This window comes from Benincasa hispida, chromosome 4 (genome assembly GCF_009727055.1).
Source record: "Benincasa hispida cultivar B227 chromosome 4, ASM972705v1, whole genome shotgun sequence".
NCBI lineage: Eukaryota > Viridiplantae > Streptophyta > Magnoliopsida > Cucurbitales > Cucurbitaceae > Benincasa > Benincasa hispida.
The window spans coordinates 24,827,645-24,845,921 of NC_052352.1; the positions used below are offsets into that span (position 1 = coordinate 24,827,645).

General features: G+C 33.7%; 1 pseudogene; it reads right to left on the minus strand.

Moving 5' to 3' along the window:
• Window positions 1–4,200: 4,200 nt before the first annotated feature.
• Window positions 4,201–18,277, minus strand: part of LOC120076144 — a 28,257-nt pseudogene continuing 14,180 nt past the window's right edge.

The window sequence follows — 18,277 nt, forward strand, 5'->3', positions numbered from 1 at the left end:
GCAACCTAGATATTCACCTATTGAGAGTAAGAAATTGCTACCAACTACCTCTTCAGCTTATTCTTTTATCAATTTGTGTTGTACTTCATTATAATTTAAGAAATTATTCACCTACATTCAACAACTTACCTCTACCTTAATATTATTATGTCTTCATTCATAATAATATTAATCTTTGCTTTCATTTTAAACTTTGCCATGAGTCACTAATCTCAACAGGGTAAGGGGTAAGCTTGATATCTTGAGCTAAGTAGAATATGAGGAAGTTATCCTCTCTGCTTAATGCATAGTCATTTAAATGTTGGCCTATGACACTCATAGAGACAAGTAGCTATAACTAGCCTTCTGAGAAGGAAAGCGATTGTGGAACTTATTAAGTAAAGCAATAAGTATTTTTAGAGATAAAAACAACCTTATGTTCATAGCAACTTCATTCACACATCATAGAGATATGATAAGTGTGGCTGGCCACCAAAAGGTATGTGATAATTGGAAGTTGTGAGCCAAGATAAGTTCCTGCAATAATGCTGGGTGATGTGGTATTAATCTTCTCCCCTACCCTGACTTCTCCATAAATTTTACCTTCACATTAAGACTGTTGTTTTCAATAATCTCTCTTTACAATTATCTCTCACGAGCATCTCTGTCAGTTTAAAACTAAGTCCATCACATGTTTTTTACCTCATTCTTATAAATCTGTAATTCTGCCGCATACTGATGCGTGTTGTTATGCGATGAAATAATGGAGTAGAATGCGGTGGTGGAATATGCGTTGTGCAAACAATTTTTCTTAGTAAGACCCAAGTATAAATCCTACTGAGTTACCTGGTAAGCCTAGGTTCGAACACAGGGACTAAAGAAAACAATATGCGATGGTAATTTTCGATCACTTTGCAGTAACAATTAAATGAATGGTTTGGTTGATTTGTTGTTTAAGGTATAAAAAGAATACGGTGAATTTGAGAAAAGAGTAATTATGTGACAGATACACTGAATGTGCAATGGAACGGGTTGACGCTATGTGATCACGCTACACTCATGTGACAGCAAATCATTTTCCAATGCAAATGCGATGGCTCCTAATTTTAGGATGCATGCGATGAATTCGATAATTTCTATAGAGATTATTCCTAAGTCTCTATTTCTTGCCTATGTGATGATGCAAGATGCACACAAGGACAAGGTGACCACATATAATCATAACCTATCTTTAGGGTGCATGCAATGCGTTAATAGAAAACAGAGCTTATTCCTAAGCTTCTTTCTCTTGATTATGTGGTTCTAATCCGACTCTCCCGAGCCTAAATTATAATCTGACTTTTCCAAGCCTAGATTTCATCCTTAGACTACCCTCCTGAGTATCTCTAATGGACGAATGACACATACATAATACAAGATAATCGCATAGAATGAAGATCCCAAGTTATGCTAGCTAAGTGTTTCTCAACCCATTCGACAGATTTAGCTACTCATGTGTAATGTACAGAGAGTGAACAGATATGAAGATGTAATTTCCATTTCCTTAAATAGGTTCAGAGTACAAAATGATAATGAAAAACAAGGGTAGAGAGCCTGGAAGCAATTCCTTGCTTCCCAAGGCTTTTACACTGTTATCTCTATTCTGCTCAAAAGATGTTCTTACTTCTACAAGAGTGGGCCCTCTCTCTAATTTTGATGCTCCCGACACTCTTCCGAGTTCACCGGAATGATCTTTCGGTGTAATCTCCCTTCACTCGCTTCCGCCTTCTAAGTAAAAAAAAAAAAAAACTATGAACAAGGCTACTCCTATCTATATGGTAAATTATGTAAACTGAGCAAACTCCTTCACTAAAGGTGGCCTTTGGTATTTATAGAGCTTCAGGATGAAAGGCTTCTTCTCTCTTATGATTGCACTCATGGGATGGCATTAATTCTCTATCTGATGCGCCGAATATTTGTCACCGAAAAGTTGAGTGTACTTGCTACAATAGGTCGTTAACGGCTTGTCAACTTAATTCGGAATCGACCATCATCAGCTTTCTGTCCCATCGTGATTTATTAAGTTTTTCACCCAGATGCGCCCATCTTGATGCGCGGGCTCTATGCGGCCACCTTCTTGAGCAAATATTCGCGAGCGCAAACGATCACATAGCCTTGCAGTCGCAATCTCTTAATGCGCTCGGATGTTAATTTCTTTGGATCGCATTTCTGCCATGCGTCAATGCATTTCCTGCACAAAAATACATAAGTTAGCTATTTTAATGCGTTGGACGTATGCGATCGCAATGTTGTGAACTTAATGCTTTTTGACGCAGTATTGTATATTTTTACCATCGTAATCCTGCATTGTTTTATAACTTTGCACTGTAATAACATGCATTTCTTTCCGTTATCACATACTCACAATTATCTATCTCGATTGGTTATAAAAATCCCTGTGTCCCTAAAAAACTTGTAATTAGGTTACACATAGCTTGAGAACGAGAAAAATTATGATCGACACATACTCACTACACTTAGATGCAGAATGCTAATAATGCAAATACACCTTAGTGTAGACTAAAATCAACGCATATTTTTAGTGCAACAATTTGTTCGTAGCATAGTTCCCAAAACTTATAGCATAATTTTATAACATAGCTTTCAATATCCTATAAACAGCCAAATTTTGTCCAAAATCTCCCCTTGGATGCATCTACTATATGTCCAATGTACCATGCTACGACTTACTACGCTATTACCTATTTCTTCTACTGCACCATGCGTTAAACTCATCCAAGATTCTCCATCCTCTCCTATTCTATGAATCCAACTCTTCTTCTCATAACATAATTTGGACATTAGCCAAATTTTTTACTCCAAACTACTATGCCTTCAACAATTAGAAATTTTTCTTCTTCCCAAGACATAGTTGTAGGTACTTAGTTAAAATTTTTCCCTTTCAAAATTTGAACTCTAAGCTCTTCTCTCCACCTAAGGAATCATGTGAAGGATCGAATGTTACAGTCCACATCTTCTTCCACCTGATCTCCCTTTAGAAGAGGTTTGCATATGAAAAGCTTCTTCTAAAGGAGTAAAATCAAATCACTTCAACTTGAGCTCATGGGATTGAAGAGATTCCATTAAGCTATTGATGAAGAGAATTGATAAATCTTTGGATTCTTCAATTGCAACAACAATATGCTCATACCTTTATGTCATGCTTCTAAGGATCTTTTCAACTACTCTTTAATCTTTAATTGTTTCTCTATTTGATCTCAATTGACTAACAATTAAGAGAACACGGTTGAAAAATTCTTCAGTAGTTTCAACATCCCTCATTTAAATGGTATCAAATTCAGCTCGAAGTGTCTGTAATCATACCAATTTTATTTTTTCTTCTCCTTTGTACAAATTCTGCAATGCATCCCATGCCGATTTAGAAGTCAAGACTCCTGCCTTTCAAAAATATTTTTATCTAGATCTTGGTAGATAAAAAGTAATGTCTTTTTATCATTTTTTTTTTCTATCATCTCTCAACTCATTGAGTTCTTGTTGTGAAAGACAATTCTCCCTTTCAAGCTTCAAATATCTTCTATCAACAATATCCCAAAGATCTTGAGATCTATAAAGAACCTTCATTTGTTGACTCAACCGTCTATAATTTCTTCCCTCAAAACGAGGAAGTTAAGGCTCTGATACCACTTTGTTGTAAGCGTTGACGAGTCCACACTAAAATTCACTCTAAATCACACAAACTTTGAAGAGAAGAAACTTGTTCTCAAAACTCAAGAACATACAAGAGAAGAATATTGTTCTCTTGAAATTCAATTTTCTATATTGATTTGATTGTCTTCCTTCAGTTAATTACAAAAGAAGGAAATGAACCCTTTATATAGTACTCAAGAGATGTTTCCTAAAAAACACAAAATAAATGAATTACATGTATAAATATCATTCATGTACTTGAACAATTATATGTATCTAGAAGTGCATGTATCTAGAAATTAGAAATTCATGTATTTGAAAATTTGTCTAGAAATGTATTATCTATTATGTATCTAGCTTAATTTCTAACAAAGGAGCAAGACAGTAATGTTTTTCTTTTTATTATAAGGTAAGAGAATACTTGTATTATAAAAGGTATGAGAGGAATATACAGATTACAAGAAGGCTTTCTAATTTAGAGCTGCATATACTCAATAAAGTTAAAAAGAAGAAACTAACAAGGAAGACATTAAATTAGTGAAGAATAGAAAAAAAGGTTTGAAGGAAAGTGAGGATAATGAGAAAGATGGCAGCAAAGAAGGAGATATAAGACCATGGAGTATTGAAATAGTCACATTTGACTGTAGCTATGGAACGAGGCCACCATTTCCTGCAGTTAGCATGTAAGTTTTTACTAATACGATTGTAGTAAGAAGATGGATTTGGATTATATTTACATAAATTGTTGAACAATTTTGAAGCTTCTTCACGGCTGCCACCGATAAAGTTGATCATAATTCTTTCCCTCAAAAGTAAGTCCACATCCTCCTTTGAGCTTATTAAACCATTCAAGAAGGAAAGATTATGAAGTACATACTTCTCATTATTCTCCTCTACATAGGAATGTTGAAATGCCAGCAAATTTCTCATACAGCTTTCGAAGTCGTCGTGAATTTTGAAAGGTGGAATTTCTAAAACCCCATTTTTGAAGCTTATGTCCAATAAACACCTGCCTCATAGAGTTGAGTCACAGTGGGAGGAAAAATAAGGTTACCTTTTTACTCCTCCTTGTTTTCACGGTACTCTTTAGATGTATCGCTTGTGGGAACGTCGAAAAAACGTAACAAATGGAGTAAATGGTTGACATTTTGTGGTAAAACATCACAAGGAAGCTTATAGTTTTGTCCTATCAACCTACCTTTATTGGAAACAAGCTTTACCATAAGTTCTGTAATGGGGATGCAATCTAGTATTGGAACGTGGTCAAATAGAGCTTGAACAACAAAGAAAGGAAGTTGATTCTCCAACATGGTTAGGTCACGGTATACATCAAGCCACATAGCGCTAAAGGACTTATTAAAGTTGTTTGGATTATGAGTTTGATCATCACAACAAGGCTGGGATTTGGTATGAATTCTTGTTAAAAACTCCACTATCAAACAGCCATCAAGGATCATCATAATATGAGCAATTATGTGTTGGGCATAGCAACAACGGGCTTCTTTCTCCCGACCTTTAGCCTTGGTTATTGAAGATTATAAGCTCATACATTCAACATTCAAGAACTATTTCACATTTCTTTAATTTTTACAGTTAATTATTGTAACTACTTATATTCATTTACAAATTTTGTAGATACAGCATGCATAGCTTCAAGAAGAACTTGAAAAAAATCTGTAAAAGAAAAGAATCTGTGACTTAGCTCTTAATAAAACTCTCTCCTTCCCATGGAATAGGCTTCAATAGCCGAACCACGTATATCGTTGTCATTTTCCTTCCCTTTCTTCTCATCGTCTACAAGATTAAATGATCGTTTACCATTTTCTTCTTCCATCGTCTACACGATTTCATGTTCGTTTACCTTTTCCTTCTACCATCGTCTACACGATTGCATGATTCTTCCATCGTATACTCAAAGCAATCGCATAGATCAAACAAGAAGACATTAGGGTTAGAAGAAAGTGTAAAGAACTTAAAAGGCAGAGAACGAGAGAATCAGAGAGAAAAAGAGAGAGAACGAAAATTAATTAAGCATTAATCACCAATCAGAAAGAAAGTGTTTTCTTTTATTTTTCATCAGACAAAGAGCAGTGGTTCAAACCACGTGTAAGGCATCAGCTGAAAAATCGTGGGCACTTAATAGCCAAGTTTTTTACCAACCAAAGTATTTTTGGGGCAAAAGAACTAGGCTCACATTTGGATCAGCAAAGAAAGGTCTCATAAACATTTCATCCTCTGGGCTGAATTCATCAAATATACAGAAGAGGCCCAACAAATTGGTATCAGAGCAAAAGACTTACAAGATCTCAATTCTTGGAGAATCAAGACACCAGTTTTTAATAAAAAAATGTCAGTAACAAGGTTTGAGGTGGAGAAATTCAATGGCAAAGGAGACTTCGGACTGTGGAAGGCCAAGATCAAGGCGATTCTCAGCCAGCAGAAAACCTACAGAGCCCTCCTTAATCCATCAACACTCCCTGCTACTATGACAGCTCAAGAAAAGGAAGACTGGGAGCTGGCAGCCTATGGTACATTGGTTCTTAATCTTAGTGACAATGTTCTTACACAATTTTTAGATCAAGAAACTGCATATAGGATATGGACTAAGCTAGAAGAGTTATATGCTACTAAAGATCTTCCTAGCAAAATGTATCTTAGGGAGAAATTCTTCACATTTAAAATGTATTCATCTAAAACATTAATTGATAACTTAGATGAGTTTAAGAAACTAGTTGCTGAATTTAAAACACTAGTAGAAAACCTTGGTGATGAAAATGAGGCCTATGTGCTTCTAAACTCCTTGCCTGAACCTTATAAAGAAATAAAAAATGCTCTAAGTATGGAAGGGATGGTATAAGCACATACACTATAATCTCAGCCCTAAGAACTAGAGAGCTTGAGCTACAGATTGATGGGAAGGATAAACCTAGTGGTGAAGGTCTATTTGTAAAAGGAAACTTCAAACAAAACCATTCAAAAGACAAAAAACCTCACAACTGAGAAGAAAATAAATCAAAACAGAAAATAAAATGCAAGTACCGTAAGAAAAAGGGACATCGAATTAAGAACTATTTTATCTTAAAGAGAAAGAACCAAGAGAAAAAAAAAAGATTCAAAAGGAAAAAAGCCCGAAGGATCTATTGTAGAAGGTTCCTTCATCTACTCAAATGCTTTAGCCTCAACTTTAGACAAATCCAATCATGTAAACCCTCTAGGAAAACATGATTGGGTTCTAGATCTTGGATGCACCTATCATATGACCTTAATGAAACCTTGGTTTAACACCTTTAAAGAAATATAAGGAGAAATGGTATATATGGAAAACAACTAAGGCTGTAAAATAGAAGGCATTGGCTCTATTTCCATGAAACTTAAGGATGGAACCATCAAACTTCTTAGGAATGTGAGATATGTTCCATTACTTAAGAGAAATCTAATCTCCTTAGGTATGTTAGATGCTATTGGGTTTGAATACAGGGGTAAAGGAGAAACCCTTGAGGTGCTAAAGGACTCTAAAGTAATATTAGTTGGGGAAAAGATAAATGACTTATTTGTGGTCAAAGGAGTTGAAATGATGACAGGGGCTGATGTTGCCACCACAAATGAGATCATAAAGGCTGATGTGTGGCACAAAAGGTTATCTTACATTAGTGCTAAAGGCCTAGAAGTCCTATCTAATCAAGGGATTCTCCCTAAAGGTCTCTAAGAAAATCTAACCTTTTGTGAACACTGTGTTTTAGGGAAAGCCACAAGGCAAAGTTTCACTAAAGCACAACATACCACAAAAGCTATCCTAAACTATATACACTCTGACTTATAGAGTCCAGCTCCTACACCTAGCCTAAGTGGCTCAAAGTATTTACTTTCTTTTACTGATGACTTCTCTAGAAAAAGTTGGGTTTACTTCCTTAAAACTAAAGACCAAGTGTTTGGTAGGTTTAAGGAATGGAAACTCATGATAGAGAAACAAACTTCTAAAGAAATTAAATACCTAAGAACTGATAATGGACTGAAATTCTGTAGTGAAGAGTTTAACAAATTCTTTAAAGAAATAGGAATTACTAGGCATAAGACAATTAGATTCACTCCTCAACAAAATGGAGTAGCTGAAAGACTAAATAGAACAGTCATGGAAAGGGTTAGATGTCTCCTATCAGATGCAATTCTGAGTGAAAAATACTGGGTTGAGGCTAAGCTACACTATGTACACCTTAAATAGATGTCCACATTCCTCTTTAAATTTTTTGACTCCTGAAGAAAAATGGATCACACATCTACCTAACCTAGAAAATCTAAGGGTATTTGGATGTGTTGGTTATATTCATCAAAATTAGGGAGGGCAGTAAAGTGTATGTTTGTAGGGTTTTCTGAGGGAGTAAAAGGATTTAAGATGTGGAATCCTATTGAGAAAAGGTTTGTTATAAAGAGAGATGTCACTTTCAGAGAAAAAGAAATATTTATGCAAAAAGAAAAGACATCTTATGAAGTTCCTAATAACCCTAATACTACTAGGATTGAGGTGGAGTCACCTAAAGTTTCTTCCACTAACCAAAACCCTTCTATAGAATTAGAAGAAGAAGAAGAGGATGCCTCAAATGAGAATACTGAAAATACTGAAGTTGTACCTAATTTAAGTCAGTATTCCTTGGCTAGGGATAGACAAAGAAGAGTGATAGTTCCTCCAACTAGGTATACTGAAACTAACTATATGAACCTAGTTTTAAATGCCACAATAGCTCCTAATGACCAAGAACCAACCATTTTTGAAGAGGCAGTAAACTGCCCTAATGCTAGGTCTTGGATTCAAGCTATTTGTGAAGAAATGGAGTCACTCACTGTCAATAATACCTGGACCCTAGCTCCTCTTCCTAAAGGGTGTAAACCTATAGCCTCTAAATGGATATGTAAACTAATGGAAGGTTCTACCAAAGAAGAAAAGCCTAGGTACAAGGCAAGGTTAGTGGCTAAAGGTTTTACTCAGAGGGAAAGAATAGACTATACTGAAACATTTTCACTAGTAGTGAAATAAACCTCTTTTAGGCTACTTTTATCTCTAGTTGCTCAATACAATCTAGAACTAGATCAACTAGATGTTAAAACTGCCTTCTTACATGGAAACTTAGATGAGGTTATCTATATGGTTCAACCTAAAGGGTTTGATGAAAAAGGAAAGGAGGACCTATACTGTCTCCTAAATAAATCAATATATGGTCTAAAACAATCCCCCAGATACTGGTAACAGAAGATTTAATGACTACATAGAGAGTATTGGATTTCAGAGAAGTTCCTATGATATTTGTTCTTATATTAATTCTACTACCTATAAGGACAAAGTCTATTTATTATTCTATGTTGATGATATGTTACTAGCAGGAAAATCTAATGAGGATTTAACTCATGTCAAAAACCTCATAAAGAGAGAATTTGACATAAAAGACTTGGGTCAGTCTAGAAAGATCCTTGGGATTGAAATTCAAAGGGACAGAACTTCCTCAACCCTAACCATTAGTCAACTAAGCTACTGTGAAAAAATAATCAACAGATTTAATATGATAAATGCAAAACCAGTCACCATACCTATTGCTACTCATTTTAAACTTTCCTCTAAAAACTTACCAAAAGAAACAGACATAGAATATTTGACTCAAATGCAATCAATTCCTTATAATCAAGCAATTGGGAGTCAAATGTACTTAATGATATCTACTAGACCAGACCTATCATAAAACACTAGTCTAGTAAGTAGATACATGTCTAACCCTGGAAAAAGACATTAGGAAGCAACAAAATGAATTTTAAGATATCTAATTTGGTCTAAACAGTCAAAATTAACATTTCAAAGTACTAATGAATCAAATAAAGCCATATGGATATGTTGATTCAGATTTTGCAAGTGACCAAAGACAAAAGAAGATCTTTAACAGGTTATCTATTCTTATTTGGCCCTAATTTGTTGTGTTGGAAAGCAAATTTACAGACAATCACAGAAGCAGAATACATGGCTTTATCAGAAGCAATTAAGAAAGCACTATGGTTAAAAAGATTGATGAAGGACTTTGGTATTAATCAAACAATAGTACAAATCTACTGTGATAACCAAAGTGTCATTCACCTTTCAAAAACCCTTAGTATCATTCAAGGACCAAACACATAGATATCAAGTATCATTTTGTAAGAGACCGAGTAGAGAAAGCAGAAGTCAAGGTGCTGAAAGTTCATACCACCGAAAACGTAGCCAACATACTTACCAAACCTATGAGTAAACTCGAGCTTGCTAACTGTCTTGGTCAGATTGGGTTTCTGCTTCCTAAAAAAATGTGAAAACATATTAAATCCGGAAGGAGAAGAGCTTGCATGTTGAGCTTAAGGTGGAGATTTGAAGATTATAAGCTCATAAATTCAACATTCAAGAACTATTTCACATTTCTTTAACTTTTACAGTTAGTTATTGTAACTACTTGTATTAGAAATTAGTATAAATACTCATCATTTACAAATTTTGTAGATACAACATACATAGCTTCAAGAAGAACTTGAAAAAATTTGTAAAAGAAAAGAATCTGTGACTTAGCTCTTAATAAAACTCTCTCCTTCTCGTAGATGTAGGCTTCGATAGCCGAACTACGTATATCGTTGTGCATTTTCCTTCCCTTTCTTCTCATCATTTACAAGATTGAATGATAGTTTACCATTTTCTTCTTCCATCGTCTACACGATTGCATGTTCGTTTACCTTTTCCTTCTACCATCGTCTATATGATTGCATGATTCTTCTATTCGTATACTCAAAGCAGTCGCACAGGTCAAACAAGAAGACATTAGGGTTAAAAGAAAGTGTAAAGAACTCAGAAGGCAGAGAACGAGAGAATCAGAGAGCAAAAGAGAGAGAAAAAATTAACTCTGCATTAATCACCCATCAGAAAGAAAGTGTTTTCTTTCATTTTTCATCAGACAAAGAGCAGTGGTTCAAACCATGTGTAAGGCATCGGCTAGAAAATCGTGGGCACTTAATAGCTAAGTTTTCTACCAACCAAAGTATTTTTTAGGCAAAAGAACTGGACTCACGTTTGGATCAGCAAAGAAATGTCTCACAAACATTTCATCACCTAGACTGAATTCATCAAATATCTAGAAGCAGGCCCAACAGTTACTATGTCTCTAACTTTCAAATTTGTACGGTAAGTGCTTGTGTGGCCATAGAATCCTTTTGATAATGGTGAAAAGGGTCCATGGTAATCACTTCAGGAATATATGCTTTATGATTAATGTATAGTACTGGTTTGGGAACCCGATAGATGCTCCATTTTGATTTGTCACAAGCCGCTTGTTGGTGTAATAGTTTTTGCATGGATTTCTCAAGGGCAAAACTATACGGGCATTCTTCAACATCATCATAATTGCTCATATTGCCATAACCCAACTTCATTACCATGGAGAAGCCTAAATGAATTTAAGGTAATAAATGAAGTGAAAATAATAGAGAGTTGTGGGAAGAATTAGGATGGAATAAGAGAGGTTATATATTATTGGAACTCCGAAAAAGTCTCAAGGACACACCAACGTAAAAAAAAAAAAAAAAAAAAGGTTCTAATTTGTTCAATTTTGGCTTAGTTATAGCGGGAATTGATCTCTTTATATAATAATAATAATATGTTTTTAAAATACACATGTTAAACAAGTACCTGTATGTGTACATATTATTTTACCTTATCTTATAAAAGCCTGAGCTTATGTTTACAAAAATTATATCACGTGGGAGAGTAAAAACTTTTTTACAAAAATTATATCACGTGGGAGACTAAAAACTTTCAACCAGTACATTTGAATATTTTGCCCTTAGGAATCGAAGGATAATACATTTAATTATCGTAATTAAATTACATCAACCCATCATCTTAAATTTTTGAAATATTGATTTCTATTGGTAGGATTTTCTACAAAATTCCAAACATACAAATTAGGGGACTGTTAGAAAATAAAAAGGACAATTTAAAGTAAAAAAAATTAAAAAAAAATTATTATTATTAAATCTTATAGTTAAAGGAGAATTAAAAAATATTGGAACGAATCGAGTTTACACGTATATTCATGATGGAAGAATTTATTTTTCAACAAAAATTTTGTGGTATATTTTTTAAATAATATTATAATTTTTAAACACTTTACAAAAAAAATATTATGTCTGAAAGTTATGTTTGTTTGGGTAAAAAAAAACATTGTATATGTATCTACAACCATATGTTTCTCTCTTTTTTTTTAAATAAATCAAATTTAGTATATGTATGAAAAATATTTGGATGTATCTCTACTTGCATCCATCCATGTGCAATATATTCAACTGTCCGATCATAAGTTGTCACATGAAAAAGTATTCTTTCTATAAAAAATAATAAATGTTATTTTTCTTTTATTATGGTAAGTGATGCATGAAAATAGCGTCTGGACTGCACTCAAGTATTAGTCTATATATATATATATATATATTTTTAGAAAGGTAAATTAACCTTTTTCTCTTTCTTAGAAAATAATAAATTAAGGAAATTGCATTTTTTTAAATAATAATAATAAGTGAGGTTTTTATTTTTAATAAAAGTGACGTTTTTCTCCTCTTTTTTATAATGTTTTAAGAAATTGAATATAGTTAAATTATAATGTTGACATTTTTGTGCTGAATTAATTCAAGTTATAATATTACATTTAGAGCGGACTTCAAATAAAGAAAAATAATTCAACTTATTTATAATTATAGTAAAATATTACTATATATTAGTGATTGACTGTAATAGATATTTATCCGTGTCAATAAGAGGTGTCTATCCCGATTTATTGCAGTCTATTACTAATAGATAGTGACATTTTACTATACTTGAAAATATTTTAAACAGTTTTATCTTTTATAATAATTACCCTAACATTGAACTATTAAATTTTTTTAGAGACATAAATTTTCTTTTACAAAGAGGAAAAGAAAATGAAATTATAATATTTATTTTATTTACTAAAATAACTGTTAATCTTTAAATTTGAATTTATCTATTATAGTCTTTCTGGAGAAGTGTTTTAATTTGCTAAAACAATTAAAGTTAAACTATAGTATTTAAAGGATAAGAATTGCAATCTAATATTCCATTGCAATTAAAGCATTGGGAAAAAAACTACATTCTCTTTATTTTCTTTACAAAAGATTTAAAAGAATAATAATAAGAAGAACAAAAAAAAAAAAAAAAAAAAACTAACATTTTCAATATCATACAATAAAATTATATTATAATTTAATTTTTAGCTGTAGGATGATTACTTTATAATTTAAATTAAAAATAGAATCTTTCACGTGGTTCACGTGTGTCTTTTGAGAAAATATATAACACTCTTTTTTTTGGTTTAGGTTGCATGACACTCTTCTCTATTCGCATTTTATATTTTAAAATAAATATTGTCAACCAGATTAATTTGTCACTCTTTTGGATTTATATTGTAGTGGTAAATTTTTTTTAAATAGAAAAATTACTGAAGATATTTTCAAATATAGAAAAATATCACATTCTATCAGTGATAGACATTAATTAGATACTTTAGAATAACGTATCAAATTCCATTGCAAATTAATGGCAATTATAAGGCGGCTATTGTTTTTCTCAACCAAAACTCCAAATGCCTTAAGTGAGATCTCTCTTTAGATGAGATTCAAGAAAGACTTGGGTACATATTGTTTTAGTACATTGGAGACCATAACTCTAAGTTTTCTTTATATACTAGTTCAATTATGATTTCCAATAAACCCTAATTAACTAGGAAGAGCTTCTATCCATTAAGTCCATACTCTAGATCACATAATATGACCAAATCTAATAACCCAATGTGGTAAATTAATTAGCCTGATGCTTGTCTGACGCTCGCCTGGCGCTATAAGGCAGAATGTGTAGTGTTGCAACGTTACCTGTAGCGACGCAACATTTGGAAGTTTGCACAATGCTAGCATTGCAACGCTCATCCTAGCGTTGCGATGCTGTGATGATTTCTATAAATATCTCCCTTCATCTTTAGGTCAAAATTTGCTAAATTTTGGAGGCTAAACTGATGGAGGCCGAAGTTAAGCTTCAATCTTCTTCTTTTCCCTTCAGATTTTAGTATCTTTAGGTTAGTTTTTCTTTTTGTTTTGGGTTGTAATTGATGGATTGGATATGTATCTCAAATCTGTCTATGAATTAAGAGGTAACGCCTATCTAATTTCTTTGAACAAGAGCCCTATATTTAATTTCTTGAAGGTTTTCTAATTAATTTAACTGAATTGTTGTGAACTCTTTGGGATGATTTGATTGAATCTTATGGAATTTTTATAAATTGATCTGAAAAATTAGTTTATTGAAATTATTTTTTGCCAAATCATCCTAGCCTATGCATATATTGATTGATTTAGTTGAGCATATTAGGATCGCATGTGTAAATTCTAGACTTTTTTTTTTTTTTACAAAACTTGTATATGCCCTAATATAGACTTTTCCAAATAAATCATGCTATAAGATATGGCTTTTCTGGCTTGTATCATGCGTCAACAATTGAACCCTTTTGTAATGCAATTCAATTTTAACTTGTATGTTACTAAAAATGAAGAGTTGTAAATTGAATTAATGGTTTAATATCAAATATGGCTAATTGGGCTATTAGATTTTCTAATAGGTTGAGGAGTTGATAGATTCAGTGTGATTAATTGATGCCTAATGAAAAAAATTGCATAGGAAACTCTCTCTTGCTCTAGAAATTAGATAGACTCCTATTCTAGATTACATTTACCCCTTTTATTTAATTTTACATATTTATCTTTTTCACACCAAACCCCCCATTCATCGCTCTAGTTAGGAAATTAACTTAATGAAACAAATCATGTTTTCCTACGAATCGACTCGGACTTATCATTGTTGCTACATTTCAATAGTAATAGGAGTAGTTCGGTATATACAAATTTTTTTTTGATCAAGTTCGAAGCTTATTAACAACGTAAGTTTCAGGCTTGTAAAAAATGGTGTCATTACCGAGGAAGCCATTGACGTTCCGTTAGTTAAATTTCTAGTTAGAGTATTCTTTTGCTTTTTATTTTTTTTCCTTTTTGTGTCAGTGTTTTAAGCATGGACAGATATCATCCACAAGGATGGGAATAATCGAGTAGAGAATCTCGACTTAGTGACGAGGTTCGTGATCTCTGAGGTCAACTTGCTAAGTTAACTTCTTTGGTTAGTCAGTTAGTTGAAGGTAACCCACAGCAGATGCAAGGACGTAGAATTGATCACCATAAGCAAGCATGCCTAAGTTTGCAATGGAACCTTATGCCACGAGACTACTCCATGGGAGAGTATCCTAGTTATATGGATGATGACTTTCATCGGCCTAGATGGGAGGAGTCTTATGGCTATGGAAACCTAGGATGGGACTAGATCCATTATGATTCACAATACCTTGCTACATCCGACATGACGATGCATGCTCACACCTCCGACTCAGGTATGGAGTTAGAAGATGTGATTAGACAACTTGTTATTAACAATATTGTTTTTTAATAGAAGATCCGCGACCTCCAGGAGAGCTTTAGTTTTCAAACTGAGGTTGGAGCTGATCTTCAAAGTTTGAGAGACTCAATCACTCAACCTTCTGATTCAATTGAAAGAGGATGAGAACCCCTATTATACAAATCTTATGACATCACCGAGGTGTGCAACAATGAGGTAATCTATGTCGATATTGATGATGAGTTAGAGGATAACGTGCCATGTTTAAGACCAGCTTGTGGGGACTATGGAGAATCTGAGCCTAAACTCGTCTATTTCCAAGTGATAGAATTAGAGGTTGAAAAACCTCGCCCTGTTCTGCCATCTGGTATATCGTATATTTTTTAGTTTTGTTCTTCTTGTTCTCAAGAATCAATTGAGTCAGTTGAGTTAGAATCTTTATTTTATGAAGAGCCAGTCCTTGAGTCTTTTGATTCTTTCTTTTTACCTTTTTTTTTTTTACTAATATGAAAAATACCAAATTCGACCTGTCTGGTTCTCTTCAAAACGATGAAGAGCCTTATAGCCTTATCGGGCTATATTGACTCATCCAAAAAGGGACTAGAGAAATACGAGAATTTCTTTGTGCTTTGACAAGGAACAGATCACATCTAGCAATTTATGTGAAAAATTTTCCCTTCCTAGAGGGAGCTAGGTGAAAAATTTACTACTTTCTTTATTTGTTTTCTAGATTAGCTTTCTTTTTATTAATTTTTTTTTTGTAGGGACGACCTAGAGGAAAGGAGCATCTTTTTTAGAGGCAAGCCCGACACCACCATCTAGTACGCAATTATGGTTTTAGGGGAAGTTTTCTGTTCCCTTGAACTTTTTCATTTTTGAGCTTTACTTGAGATACATTGGGGACAATGTATTATTTTAAGTTTGGGGTAAGGTATCTGTTGGGTAATTTTTATATTAGCTTGGGGTCCTTGAGCACTGCGTTCGGATAATGTTGTGTGCTTGATTGCCTTGTTAGCTTGTTTGCTCTATTGTTATCATGATAGCCTATGATGCACTATTCTTATGATGAAATTTTCATGAAAGAACGTTAGGAATGCATGATCATGATTGTTAGCCCAAATTATTATCATAATTTTTTTGTTTTTGTCTTTTGCATCTTTAAGTCATTGCTTTTGCAAAATTAGTGTCTTGCATGCTTAGAGTTGGGTTATCTTGTTATTACTTCTGTTGTCACCACAAAAGGTCCACCTTTGACTTAGGAGTAACCATGTTTGTGTTGGATTTTATGTCCTAAAAATCATAGTTTGTAAATTAATAAACATATTCTGTTTTATTATTAGATAAAGTTGTTATTGAAATTGTAATCTTGAATCCAATAAACTAAGATCCTGGGGCTATTTAATGTAGTTTGAACTTTATGTAGTGACATAAAGGTGGATCAAGTTCAAATATATAACCAAAATGGTCTATATGAATAAGGTTGGGCGCTTTATTCTGGGGACATTATGGATGTGGCCCACTTTGTAGTTAGTACAAACGATGTGATCCTGAATCGTTCATATAGAGATATGTGAGTGGGGGTATCCTATGAAATGAGTTTGCATAAGACTGAACCATGAAATAGTCACTCTTTACGTTCTAAATGCCATTTTATGTATGAAACTGACTATTTCGTTAATTGATGACGTAGATAACTTAATCTTCATCCTGAGCTAACTATGACCTCCTGTTCACTCAGAATTATCCTTAGATCTGCATAGGTGAGAGCAGCTCATCATCGGTGGCCCAATAAACCTCCCATTTCAAGGGTAAGATCGGATGGATAGATGGGAACATAGGGTGCAAGACGGAATTCACTCCTACCCGTTATAGGGATAGTAGATAGGTTGTTCCGTATAGTACTGAATCCAGGTCTTGAACAAAGGGTCTCACCCTCTCCTTGGCCCAGGAGGGATTCGATTTATAGGTTGCACCTCAAACCAATTGTTCATTAGAGGATTAGTGGAACATAAGGAACAAGATGTAGTCTTAGGGGTAAAACGGTTTTTATGACCCAGCCGAGATTATGAATAACCTGTGAAGGATTAGCTTACTAATCATGGTTATATCAAATAGACACAAATATATCTATAGTGAGGAGAGTGCAACTACGAGACTATAGTGGAATGACCTGTTAGTTAACGAATGTTGATTAGCTCCATCTAAAGAGTTTAGCCAGCTAATCTCGGATCGTTGGAGCCCATGATCTATAGGTCCATTAGGTTCCCTACTAGCTCATATGGAATAAACTTAGAACAGTATGTTAGAATGATTCAAATTGTTCGAATTAGGTGAAGAGAGAGAAACCGACAAGTATATGTGATATAGTGGTCGGGTTTTTTAGTTTAGAGATACAGCTTTAATATTTAAATTTGATTTAAATATCAAGAATATTAATACGTTCATATTTGGAAAGCTCGGAAATAATGAAAAATAGTCAAAGATATAAAAGTCAAGAGTTGACTTTTGACTTTGAAAAGTCAAACTTTGACCGACCTTATATTCAAATGTGATTTGAATTTTGAGAAAATGAATTCGGACTCATGCTCGGGAGGTCAACATTAGTCAACACGGAAAAAATCATAAAAAGTCAAAATGTTGACTTTTTGGTCAAAGTTTTACTTTGACCAAATGACTATTTTGCCTTGATAAAGTTAGTGGAAAATCCAAACTTTTGTGGATAATTCCACTAACAAAATAGTGGGATAGTGTTGGCTTATAGTGGAGACATTAAGGCCCACTAAGATAGTTGATTATAGGTGTTGGGTTTTTATGGATTTGGTTCATGCAATTGTTGCATGGTTTTTTTCTATAAATGGCATTTGAATTTAAATAATACTTTTGAAAATTTGTCAATTTTGTTTTCTAATTGGGTTGGAAAAAAACCTCTTTTCTTTGTTGTGAATTCAAAAGAAAACCCAAACCAAACCCAAATTCCATTCCTTTTTTCCATCTCTTTTCTCTCTCTCGGGGTTCTTCACCACCAGGTCCCACAACCCAGTTTTGAGTCCAGAGGATAGTAGGTCAACTCTAGTGGTGGTCCGAAAGAGTTCGGGTTGAGATTCGATGAGG